Source organism: Sciurus carolinensis, chromosome 2 (genome assembly GCF_902686445.1).
Source record: "Sciurus carolinensis chromosome 2, mSciCar1.2, whole genome shotgun sequence".
Classification (NCBI taxonomy): Eukaryota; Metazoa; Chordata; class Mammalia; order Rodentia; family Sciuridae; genus Sciurus; species Sciurus carolinensis.
Window position 1 is genome coordinate 144,543,577 of NC_062214.1, and position 20,713 is coordinate 144,564,289.

A 20,713-nucleotide genomic window follows, 5' to 3' on the forward strand; every position below is an offset into this window, starting at 1 on the left:
TGGAAAACTTCCTAACTGTTGGACATACAATGGTGAAGAATATGATCACAATCAGTCTGGTAGTGAAATAAAAATGATGAAAGACTGGGGAAAACAAGCTTACAGGTATAAATAAGTTAAAATTATGCTAAGAACATTGAAAGAAAACTACAGGCACTGTTATGTAAATGAGGGTGGTACCGTTAGAATATTCAGAAATAGAGAGGACCTTCTGGAGGAAATGACACAAAAGCTGATGAATGACTGAAGAGAAGGTGGTAATCACTGAAAATTCTTCAGTTTATTGGCAAGGCATCATAAAATTTCTAGATTAAAAAAAAAATTTGTATTTTAAAGAAACTCAAATATAGCCCAAATTGCTATAGCATAGAATGCAAGAACTTGCATTGGATGAAATTAAATAGTTTTAGTAAAAATTTTGATAAATTTGGAAATAAAGAAACATACATGTAAAAAAATACAGTGCTCAATAGAATATTCATTACAAAATGTTAATGTAATTGCACTTTGGGATAATTATGAAATATAGGCAAATATGTATTTGATCTTTATGAAATTAGCAAGTGGTAAGACAATATAAGGTGCATATTATAGAAAAATTGATTTGGATTGTATTTAGTGAAATGCTATATAAAGTTTAGCTTTAATAAGAATGTAGTCATGCTATGATTATTAAAATGTTTCTAAAAATTGTGTTAAATCATAATGTAGCATAATAACACTGATGGAACTAAAATACTTTATGTAACAGTTTGATTGTTGCAAGTTTATCTTTCTAAATCCGCATGACGTAAGACACTCAGTAAACTTTGAAAAATAAATATGTCAGACATAATTTCAAATTGTAATCTTGCATAGCATTTTGTAAATAAGCATATTACCCTCCAACAGAGGAGAATATTTCACATTTTGTAATTTCGATTGCTGAAGAAATGTGAAATTTTACATGAGTTAATATATTAATTAACGCATTTTCCAAAAGGCATTCCCATTTACATTGGTATATTCACTGTATCAAAGATTATTTAAAAAAATAAATTCCTCATCATATGGTAATTTACTTATGGTCGTATGATAACAGAAAGTGAAGACTTTTGTAAAATCAATCAAAATTGTAACAGAAGCAATGAAATACATGATAATGATGTATATACATTTACCATGATTAATCTTAGATTTTCATACTATAGAGTATAAAAATATTTCTTCTCATATGGAAGATTCCTTGTATCAAATGCCAGGAAAGATAGTCACCAGCAAACAAATTATAAAAAATATAAGAAAAATGGTAAAATAACTATTCCCAAATGTTAACTATTTAGCTATGGGATGTGTATTGTGGGCTCTACCATTGATTCAAGGATTAGGAATATCATCTGCCCCCAGTTGGACACACAGGCCCACACATAGGACTCCCCACCAAACATCACCTGGATATTTATCTTGTATTGCTTTTGTGTGCTCATTGTATTCTCACTCTGACGTAACATATCATAAATACTGTGAATAGAATGGAACCTTTGTTAAAGTGAAATAGATGAGGTATTAAATTCAATCGCTATCAACTTGATAGTTTTTTACTTTCAGATATTTCATTTGTATAATAATACAAAGAATATTTGTCTCAGACTTTTTAATAGAAAGTAGTGAAACATCAATACTATAATTACTTTATTCTTATTGAGTAATGGCTATGTAACAGTAACTATTCTAAATATTCATTTAATTATTATACTAAATTCACAGGGGAAATAACTGCATTTTTTTTAAATGGATGAATGGACAAAGAATATGTCTAAGATTCCTTTTCTTAAGGCACTATGGAGACAGATTTTAAGCCCACATTCAAGTGTGTCATACAGCACATATTTTCCTTTATTAAACACAGAGGTGATTAATGTATGCAGATCTTCTTAAGGGATTGACTCAAACTGCTGAATAGAGGATAAGTGGTAAGCACTTGAGGGCTAGGGTTGTGGCTCAGTGGTAGCATGCTCACGCAGCATGCATGAAGTCCTGGATTCAATCCTCAGCACCACATTAAAAATAAAGTTATTGTGTTCACCTACAACTAAATTTCTTAAAAAAAAAAAAAAAGAGGTAAATAATTGAGAATTCTTTAGAGGAAGTTTGTGGGCCTGTTCTCAGTCTATAGTAACCAAAGGCAGAAAGTGATGAATATGATATTTTTGTGCATTTGTGTTCTTGTTTTGACCAAAGAGTTAAATGGATAATCACTATCTTTTCCTGGCTTGATTGCTTTTAATAGATGTCTGTATTGTCAGAGTTGATTACAACTGCTTTTGCATAATTAAATAAGCACAATTCTGGTTTAGTCTCTATAAATTCATAAACTCTTTTGTATTTATCCTTGTCTCTTAATATTATTTCATTTTCATATAAAATGGACATTTTTTATCAATATGTAACATACAGATAAATAAATAACACACTAACACAAAGGAGGTTTCAATAATCTCTCTCATGTTCCCAGTGGAAAAAGTCTTATATATTTTCATATCAGGTGTCTATTTTCAGATCTACTATAATGCACATGCCAACTTGATTATCTTTTGAAAAGGAATTCACATAAGTAAATAATGAACAAAATATCATAGAAGTAGGTCATTTCTTATCTTGTTGTTTTCCTTCACAGTACTGGAAACTCTACCGTTAAGTTTGAGAAGATGAGACTGGGGAAGCAACAAATAAAGGAACATGATCAACATCAGAAATTATAGACACAATGCATAAACAGTACCAAGGAACCATTACGAAGCTCACCCAAACCATCAGACCTCAAGTGCTTATTCACATGAATCCAATGCAGTGTCAGAAGAGCTACATAAACATTTGATCCAAAGCAGTGGTTTCTAGACGATAAATCACATCAACGCCTTTAGATGAAACAGCTTTTTAGCCTCTGCTCACCAGGAATAATTTTAAAATAAGTGTTCAATAAAATCATCAGAAGTATCATTCAAAGGAGAGAATAAAGAATGACTACAGACAGTATCATCCCGACAGATAAAGGCATCATTAATTCTGATGAGGGAGACAAACATGTAATAGATTGAAGCACAAAGATATAAGATTCAGTTTGGACATATGAATCTAGTTTTTCAGCAAAGAGTCAAAGTAGGAGAAAATAAATTTATGTAAATGAATAAACCCATTGTAAGGTTAGAGATGACTGAGCAAATAGTTTTAGATGGCAATGGGGTGAGGGAGGGTTGGGGGGAATGTATGCTGACCAAGTGTATACCTGAACTAAGTCTATTTATGAAGGAGGAAAATGAGCATTATAATATGATGAATGCCAGGTGAAAAAACATGTTTTTGTTTTGTTTTTGTAAAACATGACAACTGCTTCTAAAATATATATAGGAATGCAAAAGATCAAGACAAATAAACAAGTATAAATAAATAGAAAATAAAGAACAACGTTGGATGATTCACATCACATGATTTTGAAGCTCAGCATAAACCAAACAGTAAGACAATGAGACACTATTGCAAATACAGACATATACATTAATGATATAACAGGTGAGTTAAGAAGCAGATTCTTATACGTATGTCCAATTGATTTTAGAAAACAAAAAAGCAACTCAAACTAATAAAATAAATATTGGCAACTGATAGTGCTGGAATAATTGAGTATTCATCTGCAAAAAAATGAAACTATGCCCTTGTCTATCACCCTCTAGAACTATTTAATCAATTAGATCACAGACATAAATGTGAGTGTTAACCTTACAACACTTTTAGAGAAAAAGGGAGAAAAAAAAAGTGGGAAAGAAACTTTCTCATCTTTGTTTTAACAAAAATTTCTTAAATAGCACATGCCAATCCTATCACATAAATTACACGATTTCATTAAAATTTACCAATTTGTTTCATGTATATACTTATCAAAAAAGTATGCAAGAAGACAAAGAAAATATTTGTCAAAATATACCTGATATAGAAGTATGTCGGGGTCTTAAGTCCCCTTGCCCTTCTCAACCAGCGGCAAGGGAAGGGGACACTCCCCAACAAGGTCAGAACGGGATAGGTAGGGCCGACTGACCGCCCGCTCCCAGCCCTCCCGGCGGAGGACAATCAGACGCATCAGGGAGACCTGTCACAGCAGGAACTCATTTATTGAGGAAGTCACACAGCTTTTATGTAGGGTGGGGGCTAGGCAGGAACCAATCAGCTTAAAGGTCAGCAAGGCAGGGGGGTTCACGCAGGCAAGAGTTCCATTAGACTATATGGCAGGCACGAGCTGATCACGTTCGCAGAACTGTTGTCAACCAATCCCTGACAGTGGTCCGGTTTATCCTCATGAACCTTTGAAACTGCCTTTGAGGCCTTGATCTTGCTCACTCACCAGGGAGGAAGGAGTCAGCCTGAATTAGTTAACGTGTCATTAGTCCCAACAGAAGTATATGCAGAATGTATTTTAAAATATAATAGTAGTGACAATTAAACCACTACTGCATACCTGCTAAAAGACTAAACATTCTAGAGCTAACCCAATAAATCATTGATGAAGAACAACTGAAACTCAATTGTTTATGGAGATATAAAGTTACATAACTAGTCAAAAATGCAATTTTTCCATTTCTTAACAGAGTTAAGCATAAACTTACCCTTAGTCCACTAATTCCACTCTTGGAACTTTCCTAAGGGAAACAAAAAGATATTTTGAGGATAAAAACTCTAGAATATTCCTCGAAGCATTATCATGATTATAGAAAAACCAGAAACAACACAAAAGTTTATCAAGCAATGAATGAATAAGCTAATTGTGGTGCAAGAATCTACAAGGTAAAATATTCAATAATAAAAGGAATTACTGATTCATGAACACCAGTGAACTGCAAAGCATAAAGCTGAGGAAAAAAATACCCAGATGATGACATATTGTAAGATTCTATTTATCAGTAATGCTATAAAATGCAAAGTCTAGTGGAAGAAAGCAGAATAGTATATGCCATGAGAACACGGAAGGAGAAAGGAACTGATTGTAAAACAGTGGGAGGGAACTTCAAGGGCTAACAGAAATGAGCTCCATAATTTTTACATGGTGGTTATTGTTAGGTCGGAATTTGGGCGACTATATGAGGGAGAGCAGAGCAACTGAGGCAGAGGGCAGCGAGCCACATGGCGACCAATCAAACAAGCAGAAAAACTCCACTGACCCCTTACCTCCACCTGTCACTCAGCAGTACCCCTGCCCATTCCGGCCTATAAAGACCTGGGCAGCCGGGTCACTGTGAGATTTTCTACAACTCCCTATCCTGACCTGTAAGGGAGAGGAGTGGGCAGGGAATTTCCCCCAGAGCCAAATTCCAATAAAGTTCGCTTTAGTTGCTTTCTGTCCGATTTTATTTGGCCACTAGCTGTGCCCCCGAGCTTAGTTATATGACTTAATACTTTTGTAAAAACACATTAAATTGTATGTATTATATTTCAAAATTTTTAAAAAAAATGTGAAGATTTGGAAGAATCATAATTGACAAGATATAGAAGAAAAATGGTAATATTGAATAAGAATAGATAATAAGAGTAAGTAATGGGCCCTAATTAAGGTTTTGTTCAAATGCAGAGACCACAGCAGTAGAAATATTAATGGACACCATCAAGGCCTTTTTCAAATGTAAAAGACCATGAGGCTCACCTGTTGGAACACTCCAGCCACCTCCTTTTCCTAGAGAGTCAGGAAAATGGAAGTGGGGAGTGAATCTCATGGGAGTTAAAAGAAGGATTAAAACTCAGGCTAAAGGACACAACCAATAGCCTAGGTACTTTTTACAACCCCTGTTTAACATAGATTTTGATCAAAGCTCATACACCAAGACCATATGTGCCCCTAGGCTAGCGCAATATAATGGGTTTGCCTGCTATCAGGCCCCTTCCCATGTGGCAGGAGTTCTCTCTTCTCAAATAAATCCTACTCTGCTTACTCTTCCCTTCCACTAATGTCCATAAATTTTATTCTTCAAATTTGCAAGACAAGAACCCAGAACCCAGGCCTGGATATAAAGTAAAGAAAGGATGCTGCCTGTAAAAATTAGTGCCTGGGAAAGAGAGAGAGATTGCCCCTCCTCTTCCAGCCAGCTGGGTTTCAGGGAACCTAATTAGCACCATTCACTCCTTGCCTTTGGATTGTAAAGGACTTTCCCTAGGATCTAACCACTACCTTTAAAGTGTAAATGCCCCTGTGAAGGCCTCAGGCCCAAAGCTAGACATTTACTGAAGGCCTTGTAAGCCAAGCCAGTCTCCCTTATTGCACTCTGTAAACACACTTCCCACTTGAAAACCCTTACATGCAATCATATATCATGTATTTTTGAAACCTTGTGCCCAATTATATACCCTTTTAGACTAGAAAATTTATGACACTCGATAGTCCATAAATGTTGTGAAAAACTGGTAAGGGGTGCTCAGAATTTGGAGGGCTAATCTCCTCTGGGCCCACTGGCGTAAAATAAAGTTTGGTTTCTCCCACTCTTCGAGTGCCACTTGTGTGATTCCCACAACATTTCTGTCTCAAAACACCAGTTTCAATATCAATATATTGAAATATATAGTATCTACTGACCATATGTTTTTAAAAGCAATGAAAACCCTAATGAATTAGTGTTTTGTTTACCATAATAAAATGACATTCCTTACATGTTTGCTCTCAGTCATTCATAGACGAGTTGATGACTGGAAGTTGGAAGGCAACAATCTACAAAGAGCAACAAGACAATTTTGAGGTTATTAAGTTAACAAAAAAACAAGATTGTTTAGAAGATTTTTGTATTTAATAATGAAAAGTAATCACAAAAACTTCCATCCCCTCTAATAGTCATCTACTTTACGCTTTGAATGTAGCCCCCGCTACTCTGCGACTGCAGTTTTTTTTTTTAAATGGGCATGTTTCTTTCTCTTCCTCTCTCCTTGCTCCTGCTAATCTCTCCTCCTCCTTAATCTCAGGGGAAATAGGATTACCTTTCTTCCCCTTTTCAGGCAGATTTATCTGTCTTTGAATACACACTCACCATAGGAATGAAGAAATCCAGACTTTTGGGGAAGCTCTCAAAAATGACTATTTCCCAAATTAACAAGTGAACTCCAGCTCCAACAGAGAACAGGTGGAATGTAGCCTTTGAATAACCTCTTTAAAAGTCCCTTGTTCCTGCTGATGGGCAGAATCACAGCCTCTGGGACAGGAGTCCCCTGTTTCTCCTTTGCTAGTAAAGCAATAAACTTTTTTCCTTTCTGTCAAAATCATGTCCTGGTTATTGGATTGGCATAGGGGACAAGGACCAAACTTTTGGTAACCTAACTACAGAATATATGGATTGTACACATTAATTTTGGTAAAAGCTTTACTTAATTTGCAATTCTTTTCTGAACTTAAGTACCTATTATAGTATGTTACCTGCATAAAAATATGAGGTGAGATAGTGTATTAATTAATACATTCAAATTAAGGTGACTTTTAACATTGGATTTGAATATGCTGCTGCTTTCTGAATAAAATGCCAGCTTTAAAGAATATATTTAAAATTATACTGGATCCACAATCCCATATTTGTTGCAGCACTATTCACAACAATCAAGAAATTGTAACAACATAAAAGTCCATCAATTGATGAACAACTACAAAAATGTGGTTCATGTATGTAATACAAAGCTGATCTCCTGCCCCTTCTGTTGCACCACAACCTAACTTGCCAGTCTGAAAGCTGCTCTGCCCACCCCTTTCATTGCAGGAATTTCTGGACTATGCTACAGCCATTTCCTGCTTCCCATGTTTCATCCTAGCTTGTCAGTATGAACATCCCAGCTAGCTATTGGTTCATCAGTCAGCTTGCAAGTATTCTCCTCCGCTATTGGTTCCTTCCAGCCCGGGTGATTCTAATATCTGGGAGAAGCCTCCATGCCATCTCTCTTTCCCTTCTTTCCAACCCCAGAGCTGTTGTGCTAGTCGTCAGCATAATAAAGTCTCTTGCGTGAGGTCCTATGTCGTTGTGGATTTCTGGGTGCTATTGTTGGACCGCAACTCAAACCAGGCGTATGGAGTGCCAGCTCTGTGGGATTTAAGAGCTGGAGCCACCCCGGGTCCTGAGCTGAGCTGCATTTTTCCTTACAATGTACACAATGGAATACCATCAGCCATAGAAAAGAATGAAATCTTGCCCTTTGAAACAGTATGGATGGAACTGGTGGAATATAAAAAATATATCTCATGGAATTTCAAAGGAGAAGGGTGATTATCAGAGTCTGGGGAAAGCAGGGTAGGAGAAAAGGATGGAGAGAAATTAATCGATGAGTACTAAGTTGCACTCAGGTAGGAGTAAGAATTCAGGTGTGCTATTACACAATGGGGTGGCAGTAGATGACAAAAATGTACTATGCATTTCAAAAAACTGGAAAAAGATATTTTAAAGGTTTTTGCCATGAAATAATAGTAAGTGTATGAGTAGATAGATGTATTTAACCTGATTTAAATATTATAAATTGTAAAACACGTATCAAAACATCACAGGTTACCCCATTAATACACTACTTTCGGGTTTGTATGTATCAGTTAAAACATTTTAAAAAATAAAAAAGTGAAAACTGTTTCCTCATAATGTTTGTTGCTTTTATTCTTTATGTATTTATTATCAGGAAATATTTGCCTCAAATTCTTTGCTCTGCCAATTTTTAGCCTGTTTCATGAAGACAATGTCTCTAAGATCAGAAGCTTTCAAAGGCAATTTTCATCATCATACCCTGGTGACCTTTTCAATATTCTGTGTCTTTATTGTGTAGACATTTGGTTCACTCCTGGAATGCCATTGCAAACATGGGGAAACAGTTAATCAGAATACATAGCTTAAAAGGCCAAATGTCATATTTCAATATGATGTTTTTAACATTAATTTTTTAAAATGCATAAAAAGAACTGGTATTATTTGTTTTGTTTTTATATAAGAATAGGAAGGAAACCTTTGAATATGTGTATGTGAAATGGTATTTACAAATGTGTGTTTCTAAATATTCTGTGACTGAGGTCTTAAAACTGATTAGAAATACAGAGTTCTATTAATGATAAATCTAATGGTATATGAACTAGAAATTTTCTACATTTAAAACAATATCTCAGTATATGAGGTATATTTTCAAATAGTATATTATTAATTCATATACTTCATATTATTAATTCATACTATTACTCAATTGTCATTTACTAAAGACATTTTACTATTCATGAACAGAAAAGGTCCCAGAAGAATTTCAGTTTCATAATGAACATAGGTGTGACTAAGCCATGTGAATGTTGTTAGTAAGATTCATGAATTGGGGCTAATGACAGAGAATTAAACATAAAATTGTGCCTTGTATATACTTACAGCATTAATAATGCAGTTTTCAGTTTTACTATCTTGTGGGGAAATGCCCATGAAATTTAGTAACTTGAAAGTTCTGAAATTTTTTGTTAAAGTATATAGAAGATAGCAGGAGGCATTTAAGGGGAAATGGGTAAGAAGTCATATCTACATCTAATGGGCATGTCAGAGTAATCACCTTTAGGTAGGCCAGCAGACAATTGATAGACTCTAGTCCCAGAAAAGAAAATAGTTCCCTAAAAATGAACTGTTTTCACAGGATTTTATTTCATAATAATCTATATTCTATTGATGTTCCTTCAAATTTATGTTAATTTAATGATAATTTGCTATTTTAGATTCTCCACACCTATGCTCATACTAAATCCAGGTTACAATTAAGAAGATTAAAATATATCACAAAGGAAAAATTTGTAGTATAGCAGTATTTTTTTTAGATAAAAAGTCATTTAACAATATCTTTGCTATTATTGTGCTATGTGTAAAATGCAAGAGTTGGATATTTAAATTGCACCAATATTTCATGTGTTTACAATGAGCTATTTGAGTATTTATGCATTCATTATATATCCATTGTTTTTCTCAGGAGTTTTAGAGTCTAATAAAACTGTCACAGAATTTTCAGTTGAAACAAATAAGTGGATATTCAGGTTCCTTTTCATTCTCTAAATAGGTTGAGAACATTTTAACTTCTTAAGGTTTCTCTTCACCTACAAAAGAGACTGAAATTAATTGTGTTCCTAACATGACAAATTTCCCAAGTTTACCAGCTCATATTTATAAGACTTGTTGATCTAGAATCACTGAACTATACGTCTGTAATTTGATTTATGTGAAAGAAAACAGAAAAGGAACATTTGCTCCTTTTTAACCCAAAACGCTTTTATTTCTGCTGAAATGACAATTGTTAAAGTAAGATTTAAGCCATTAGTGTGAATCCTGTACTTCTACTTCTTCTTAACCACTTAAATATATCTAGGTAGAGCCAGCTGAGAAAGATTATTGAGTAGGAGAGTTAAGTCTCTAAAAATCTGCCCTTCCATAAAGAGAAAAAAAAAAAAAAAGTGGGAGAAATTGTTAAAAATCAACATTATTAGAACTATAGGAATTTTACAGAGTCTTACAACAATCCAAGAACCTTTTGTTTAAAAAAGTTTTTGGTTATCTGTTAGAACAGTGGATTTGGTGGTAGCATTATAAGCCCTGTCTCTAAGCTCCACATGCCTTGATGAATCAGCAGCTTGGCAAACATGAGAGGGTAGATGATAAGTTTGTAGCTTGGCAAAATTTCATCTCAACAAAATGATCACTCTGATCCATCTGGAAGCTGTCTGTTGGGGCCACATTCTCACTGGGCTTATATTTATTTGATCTGGCTCACAGATCCTTCTGATGCAGAAGCCCCATCCTCAGATCACTGATCACAAGCAATAAGTGGCAAATGTTTAACATTGCAGTTGTCTGAGGCAGCAATACCAAATTTGACAAATGATAGGGTGGCAAATAAACCTAATAGAAAAATCTGGAGTATGAGATATACATAAGGTCCTTTATAAAGATCTAACATATATGTAGAATTCTAGAAGCGTGAATATATGTAAGGAATGTGTGGGAAGGCCCTAATCTCTCAACTCTGAACTCTTGATTTTCGGCAACAAGGAAATGAAGGCCAAGGTAGTTATAAATGGTCATGGATTTGAAGTTGTACCCCAGAACAAAGACAGATCCCTTGACAAGACTTGAGTGATGTATTGTTTCAAGACCTAAAAAGTAATCTGTCCAGGAATTAACTGATCACTAAGCTAATTAAGCAAAGATTTTTTTCAGTGTCCACATTAGATAAAACAATACAGATTTCATGGAATTTGTCCAAAATATTCAATATAAAAACTTTAACAGTAGAAATGACTCAAAAAGTAAACAGTAAAAATAACAGGGAAGAGGCTGGAGCTGAGGCTCAGCAGTAGAGCACTTGCCTAGCATATGCGAAGCACTGGGTTCGATTCTCAGCACAGCATATAAATAAATAAATAAAATAAAATCCATCGACAACTAAAAAAATAAAATTTAAAAATAATAGTTAAGTAAATACTTTGGGTTTCCAGATTTATAACATTAAGTTATTTAAAAATATTCATTTTTCAACAACAAAAAATAAGATAAAAAATAAAACAGAAATGTATGCCTCAAAAATAGGGAAACTATTCAATAACCTAAAGAAACTCAGATTCTATATTTACTTACTAAGATTTTTAAGTCAAAATGGTGAATATGATCAAAGAATTTAAAAAATCTAAATAAATAAGATAAAATATTAGAATAATGTTTCAAAAAATAGAATATCAATAAAGAAATTTAAATAACAAGGGAACAAAAAAAAGTTTAAAAAAATAGTCTTGGAGGCAGAACTCCCGGAAGCAGGGTAAAGCAATTGCCAGTCCCTCTTGGGGAAGACTGCACCCCAGGAACCACCATTTGACCCAGCTATCCCACTCCTTGGTTTATACCCAAAGTACTTAAAATCAGCATACTACAGTGATGCAGCCACATTAATGTTTATAGCAGCACAATTTGCAATAGCAAAACTATGAAACCAACCTAGATGCCTTTCAACAGATGAATGGATGAAGAAAATGTGGCATGTATACACAATGGAATATTAGCCTTAAAGAAGAATGAAATTATGGCACTTGCAGGTAAATGGTTGGAGCAGGTAAATATGCTAAGTGAAATAAACCAATTCCAAAAAGCCAAAGGTCAAATTTTTTTTCTGATATGATGATCCATAATGGGGCATTGGTTAGAATGGAGGAAATTTGATTGGGCAGAGGGGAGGGAAAGGAAGGGACGGAGTGTGAGGGTAGGAAGGATGGTGGAATGAGATTGACATTATCACACTATGTACATGTATGATTGCACGGACGGTGTGACCCTGCATTGCGTACAGTCAGAAAAATGAGAAGTTGTACTCCATTTGTGTAAAATGAGTTGAAATGCATTCTGCTGTCATGTATAACTAATTAGAACAAATTTAAAAAATAAAAAAACTAAAATAATTGAAAAGAAAATATTAAATTGAATCAAGAATAGGTTTAAGTTTTTGAAATAATCAGCAAAATTGAGGATAGATCAGTTGAAATTACCAGACTGGGAGAAAAACAATGAAATCAAGTAGAAAAATGAAGATAACTTCAGAAAATTCTGGAACACCATCAATTACATAAATATAGCCAAAAGAAAAAAAAATGAGAGAAGAAACAGAAATGATATTTAACAAAGTAATTACCAGAACCTTGCTAAATTTAATGAAAGCCCTTACTATAAACATATAAGAATCTCATAGAACTCCAAGTACTATAAATTCAAATATATCCATCAGTAAGCATGTCAGAGTCAAACTATCTATTTTAATCAGATTTTTCTTTTTCTTTTTCATTTTCTGTTTTTTTGTTTGTTGTTTGTTTGTTTGTTTTTTGTTGTTGTTGTTGTAACTGTGACCAAAAATACCTTAAAGGAACAATTAGAAGACGAAAGGTTTATTTGGGGATTACAGTTTCAGAGTTTTCAGTGGGGCCCCATCATAGGAGAAGGGTCAACTAAAGGAAAACCTCTCAGCCCATCAGGGGATCAGGAAGCAGAAAGGGGAAGGAGCCACAGGAAAGAACAACCCTCCAGGGCACCCCCTGGTAGCCCTTCTGCCTTGTTACCACACAGTCAGTTCATTCAAACTGGGCTAGGTTACAGACTCGTACTCCAATCACTGCAGCTCTGAATATTCCTGCAATAACAGAAATCTTGGTGGGACACATCATTCCCAAACTGTAACAGTATCAAAAGCCAAAGGAAACAAGAAAATCTAGGAAAAAGAGAAAAACAAATCATCACGCACAAGAGTAACTAACAACATTAGCAAAGTAAAAAATGGTGAATATGATCAAAGAATTTAAAAATTACATAAAAAACTGTGCAAGTCAGGAATAACTGTAATATCATATAAAAATGCTAAAAGAAATAGACCATTTATCAAGATTTCTTAGTCAGCACAACTGTGCTTTAAAAATCAAGGTGAGCTGGTTGCTGTGGTCCATGCTGGTAATCCTAGCAACCGAGGAGGCTGAGGTAGGAGGATCTCAAGCATGAGACCAACCTCAGCAACATAGTTTCAAAAAGAAAAAGAAAAAAAAGGATAGTAGTGGCAAATATCCCTGGGTTCAATCCCCAGCATCAAAATAAATAAATAAATAAACAAACAAACAAATAAGACATTTCTACATAAGAAAAAACCATGAGAATTTGTTGTTAGCAAAACCAGTGTTTACAAAGTACTGAAGACACTACTTCAGATTCAAATGTAAGAACACTAGAGAATAACTCAAATACATATGAAAAAATAAAGATACATGTATATAGGCACATGAAAATAGGTAAACAAAAATTAAGTCTAAATGTTTTGTTTTTTACTTTCATTATCTCACTTAGATAAAAATTGCATAAAGCAAAATTTATATAATATCTGCGTTTATAAGCTCACAATGTAGACACATGTAGTTCATAGGAAGAAAATGGCGTGGACATTTAAATTATACTGTAGAAATATTTTGTATATTTTTAAAATTGAATTATTATTAATATAAATTAAGCTGGTTTAAAAGGAGATGTTAATTATAATCCCCAGAGCAATAACTATAAAAATTATTTAAAAATATAACTTTTTTTTTTTCTTTTGCAGTGCTGGGGATTGAACCCAGGGCCTTGTGCTTATGAGGCAAGCACTCTGAGGCAACCAACTGAGGCAACCAACTGAGCTATCTCCCCAACCCTAAAAATATAATTTTATCTGGCCTAAATGTATCATCATATGTAAAAGAAGCTAGTTATACATGGATAATTTGAAGAAAAAAATAATAAAATCAAAAATACTTATGTACCCTCAAGTACCTAGTAAGAAAAAGTTAACAATTCTTCTGAAGATCCTGAGAACATTTACCCTTTAATTTGAATTTCTGTCCATTTTGCTGGAGAGGTGACCAAAATTCTGCAAGTTGCTTTAATCATGTGATTTCTTTACTTTTTGCATTTTGAATATGTATTGATTCCCAAATAACGTATTATTTACTGAGATTTGTTTTAAATCTTTATATATATGTTAAGTTAAATTTCAACCAATATTGTTCTGAAACAAATTATTTTTTGCTCAAACTTGTTGTTATGACATCCATGTAGGTTGATCTATGTGACTAAAATTATTTTTACTATTGAATACTACAACATAATTTAAATATTATCCATTTAGGGCAATATTCCCTGTCATTCTCTTACTTTTTTAGATAAATTACATCTTTGGTATTTTAATTTGAATTATATTACTATTTTTCAATATACAGAAATGTATAGGACTTTTGAGTTCTAATCTCTATATACACAACATTAGTGACTGCTGTTATTAGTCAAATAATCTGTGATTATTTTTTGAAGTTTAGATTTAGAAAATAATATATGTAAATGATGAAAATTTCTATTTCCAATCTTTTAAACATGTTTAGCATCTAATTTTGCTGATAATGGCAATAAAATAAAAATACAAAATGGAAATTGTACCAGCAAAATTTCTTGTGTTATTTTAAAGACAAATTTTTATTGATGCATAGTAATTATATGTAATAGGAGGATTTGTTGTGACATGTTTAAGCGTGTGCATATAGCATGATTTATATTTTTAAAGAAATCTCAGTGTTTAAATATGAATGCCTATTGTAGAAGTACAATGGTTGTTTATAGATACTTTTGTAGGGGAGCATGAGAAATCTCTTTAATGCCTAATTTGATAATATTTATCAATGAGTTATGACTAAATTTTATCAAATGTTATAAATTTTATCTCATTATCCTGTGAATGGATATACTCCCTTCATATTGTAAAAAGATAAAATTCATTAACATAATATTCTAACATTGGGCCAGTTTTGCATTCAAGAAGAATATTCAACTAATTCAGGAAAGATTTTGTTCTTTATTGTTCATTGGAATCTTTCTTCTGTTTTTAAGGTCGAACATTGTATTTTGCTTCTCATTCTGTTTTGATCGTTTTAGTATTAATACTATAGTTTTTTCAGCATTAATTTGGGGAGTGCTATTATTGTTTTTGAAAGAATGTGAACTATGATTATTTATTTAATTTTGCATTATTCATACGAAAATATCACTAATATCTATAATTTCCTCCTGAAGGACAGGAGCAGTAAATTCCAGAGAATTTTTGAAAAGTAGTTGAATAGGAAAGACTGCAGATTGAGAAAAGTTGTGTTGCTTAGGACGTAAAAATTTACAGAAATATGATTGGGTTGCCCAAAATTCAATAAATTATATTTGTTATATATTTTCTTTTACTTTTTTTTTTTTTTTTGTGGTATCAGGGATTGAACACAGGGGTGCTTAATCACTGAGTCATACCTCCTGCCCTTTTTATATTTTATTTTGAGACAGATTCTTACTAAGTTGCTCAGGGAGCCTCACCAAGTTGCTGAGGCTGACTTTGAACTTGCCATCCTTCTGCCTCAGCCTCCAGAGGCACCAGGATTACAGGCCACCATTCCTGGCTCTTTTACTGTTGACATTAAATATTGATAAACATTTGTAAGTAAGTACAAATAAAAATTCTTGGCATTTTTTCTAGTCTATCTTTGTAATCACTTATTATAAAGAATAAATTGTACAAACCATTTGTTGAAAATAAGAGATCAAAAACTTAGTAGAACATTTTAATAATATACTAGGCAAAGCTTAAAAGAGCCTTAATGAGATGAAAGATGAGATAAATATTCAAACTATGACATTGAGAAGAAAATAGACAAAAATCTTGGATAACAGGAAAACGCATAAGATATGACAGAAAAAATATTTAATATTGGCATACCAGAAGAAAAGTAAATGTGCAGTGACGCTGTCCAGCGGAGTCAATTTGGTGAGGGAGACAAATGGGTAGCCAGACTCTTGAATTTGAAGCGGTTTATTGATGATTCAGGAACCCGGGAACACCGGTGCTGGAGAAGAGCCAGCTTATATTCCCTCCAGGAGGCAGAGGGTAGGGCCAACGCTAGTTAAGCGAAGATGAGGGAGGAACTAGCTGTCCAATCATGGTAAAGGTCAAAACGAGCAGGCACGAGCAGGAGCACTCAGGAACACATGTGCATGCATTGTGCTCGTGGACTTATTAGAATACGGCCAATGATAGAGCACCTGGGTATGTTCATGTTAACGGACTTCCTCACCACAGATGTGATCAAAACAACTTCTGGCTGGTTGCCAGGCGCCATCTTGGTGTAGTCTGCATGGCATAGCCCCCAACAGTGCAGAAGCAAGGTTTTAGGTTATAATGGCTGGATGAATTTAAGAAAAGGTTAAAAAAAAAAAAAAAAAAGGAATGGATAGGATACTTAGCAACATATGCCAGAAACATTGTAAACTCAAACCAGGATAAACTCACATGAGGAAATCATCAAACATAATTACCATATATTTATTCTCTATTTCCAGAATTCTATTTATTTATATTGTCTCCTATTCTCACCTGTCATTCTCTCATTCATGATTTTCTGAAAAAATATAACACATGAATTTAAGCATCTGGTCTTATCTGTGTCAATTTTACTTCCATTTGTAGTATTTCCATTTTGTATAATTGGCTACTTTGTGTTCTTTGGTGAGCATTTTGTTTAGAAACGTGTAGCATTATTTGGAAGATCTGATTGTTACACTCTTCTCAATTTGAGTGATATTATCTTTTGGATAGTATGAAAGAGTAATATCACGTTTTTTAAATCAGTAATTTAATTAATTTAAAACAGGCTTAATATTTGTTATGGCTAGATTATTATTGTATTGTTTTCCAATCAAGTTTATGATGTGGTTCCTTTTACAGATCCCAATCTCTAATTTTTATTCTTTAAGCCCAGATGACACTTGAAAATTCCAATCAAATTTTTATGCTACTGTTTTCCAGTTGGCAAATGTCTCAAGAGAAAAAGCCATATCATATTTTACACTCAGTCAATAAGTTCTCCTCTATTCCATGGTCTATGTCTACCATTCCTTACTTATGTTGATTTGTTTTCTGATGACTTCAGCCATATTTTACTTTTAAACCTTCTTTAGATTTCTAGACAGCCCTTATAGATGGATGGACCAGCATGAAATCCAGTGCTGTTAGGAGTGAACATGAAAATGATTCTTTGATTTTTCTCTATCATTAACTTAATGAATAAATCAAGGACTTCACATTTATAGCAAAACACCACATTTAAAATAGAAATGCAAAAATAAAAAAAGTTTAAGCTGTTCATCAAGTGAGACAATAGATTACTTTGTATACTTCTGAGAATGGAGAGTTCCAAATTCTCCAAAATCAATGCTCAAAATCAATTATTATAGATTTTTAAAAGAAATTGTGTGTGTGTGTGTGTGTGTGTGTGTTAGTTACTGGAGATTGAACCCGGGTCCCTGTACGTGCCAAATAAGAACTCTCCCATTGAAGTACATCCTCAGTCCTTTACAATTTTACGTTGAGACAGACTCTCTAAGTTGCACAGGCTGGCCTCAACTTGTAATTCTCCTTCCTCAGTTCCTAGGTAAGTGGGATTGTAAGCATGGACTACAACTCCTGGCAAGAAATTAAGGCCTTAAATGGACAGGCATTTATGTAAGGAAGCAATAGCATTATGCTTTATGGTGTAATACCCCTAAAAATACTAAAATAGTGTGCCAATATTTTCTTAATTACACTACACACTATAATGTAATTAATATACAAATATACAAATTTATAAAATTCAAATTATATTTACAAAGAACTTTAACTGTAATAAGAGCATTCTAATTATATAGCTTTCATGGGAGAAAATTAGCATAAGAATTTGAGATTAAAATGTTACAAAAATGTCATATTTATAAACATGAATATGTGATAACATTTATTTCCTATTCTATATATAATAGAAAATATATTAAACATTATCTTACATGTAATAATTTATTATTATATTCTCTATCATTCTGCTGTTATATTGTACAAAAATGTAACAACAAATCTTACTATTATATATAATCATAATGTACCAATAAAAATATGGAAAAAAATTTCATTTCAGGTTTTAAAATTGCATTCTCAAAAAGTTTACAAACTCACATTAATTTAAGATATTTCATTGTAGTGAGAACATTTAATTAGCTAATGATACCAAAATGCTCTTTAGACTCACAAAAGGAGTACAAAAAACTTAAATTTATTTCTAAGCAAATAAAATCATTGCATTTTTATAAATAATGACCAAGGTAAAATATGTTAAAGTAATGTAGAGTAATGGAAAATGAAAAATACTGCTTTAATCATTTATTCCATTTGAAGTTTCAATTGGTTCATCTTATATATCCATTATAATATTATATATCATTTAAACTGTATCCTTTCATTTAGAACTTCAGTACTGAGTATTTAAGGCCAGGTGTGTATGTGTATGTACATGTATATACATATAAATACAATTTTGAGATTAAATTCCAAGCTATTTCTTCATATATTATTTGACAAATCCTTCTTAGAAACAAATAAGCACCATTTCCATCTCTTTCTGTTCTTAACAGGTGAAAATGACAGCAAAATCAATAAAGAGAATTGTAAGGTCAGGATGAAGAACACTCCCAGTTCAGATCTTAATTTCAGGAACAATTTGCCTTGACATCTGTGTAGTCTCTTCATGGAAGTTTAGCGGATCTGACAGCTAATTAATTATAAAGCAAGATTAGGGACTGGACTGAAGTGCCAGCAGAGGAGAATTCATCTTTTGTGTCAACATGTTTCAGTATATTCATTTTCTTAGGTTTGAAAGACATACCCCTAGCAAATCATTGTTTATCTTTAAGCTCAAAAAGGAAATCGAACATGACATGAACAATTACCAAGATATTCTCAGAAAAATGCATTCTTTGAAGAGAAACATAGAAACAAATTAGAACTATGTAACATCTAAAATTTCCCTGTGCTTTTTGTCTAAATTATATACAATATATAAAATTGTTTTACTATAAAATCATGAAATAAAAGTAAAAATCTATAAGTCAAATTGCAGATATATAATAGTCATGAATTAAATCATGATACAAAAACACATTATGACTTAAAAATTCAATTATCAAATTATATTTCAATTATCAAATATAATCATCAGCTAAATAGGAAAAATTTACTAAGAAATTAGTGTTTTCTATTCTAATTCAGAAGTTTTCTATGCCAGTTAAAGTCTATTTTATATACCTGCATATAAACTGAAGTAAAACCAAAGTTTCTACCACCAGTGTTTTTCAACACTATATTGTTAAAAATACAGAAACTTCCAGTTTCAAGTATAGAGTATAAGTGCTTTAGAAGTTGACCTCTGCCTTAAGAATAAGTAAAAAACAAAACAAAGTATAACATCAATAAAATTCTTAGATGTTTTAGAGAATAGGGTCATAGAAATAACTTTTGGTCCTCCTCCCAACCCCAGCAAACGGTACAGAAACAGTTGAAAATAGAGAAAGACAACATACTGGACTGGAACCATTCAGCACACACCTACTTTTGAAATGAAACAGTTCCAGGGTAGGAATACCTAAGCTGTAAGACATTAATTGTTAAAGGTTAGTGTGGACAATTCTAAGAGATAAAAACTGGAAATAGACCCAGTCACTGCAATGTACCCACTTATACAAGGTTCTCATAGGGTAATCTGCTCATGCTTCCAGAAGGGGGAGAGGAAAAGTGAACAATTTTGAATATTCCACAGCATTCTGTCATTAACAAGCTCTGCCCTCTGTAGAAACTGTTTAGCCAAAGCCTAACGTGTTGGGGTATCACTAAAGCCTAACCTTAAGGAAGGTAAAGACCTAATTCTCTCCAACTCCAGCCTTCAAATTTAAGAGAGGAAATACTTGATGTCAGTCTACTCTACGCCACCTGTCCTACCAGAGGGGATGGTGAGAGGAAATGAGAAGCACTGGTGAAGGCTAGAGGCGAAGGTTCACAAAAACACTAACGACAAGACTATACAATATTTTCCTTCCCCTGTACATCAACCCCTCATTACTAAAAGTCTATTTGCAGTGGTTTCTTTTACCTAGTTTACCATATTCAGCTATTTAAAAAAAATGTTAGGCATACTAAAAGATAAAAATAGTTTAAAGAAACCTAGCAAATATCATGGACGGACTCAAATAGAACATGCATGTATGAATCATCAGACAGGATTTTTTTAAATAATTATGATTAATTTACTAAGAATTCAAATGAATAACATAGACACCAT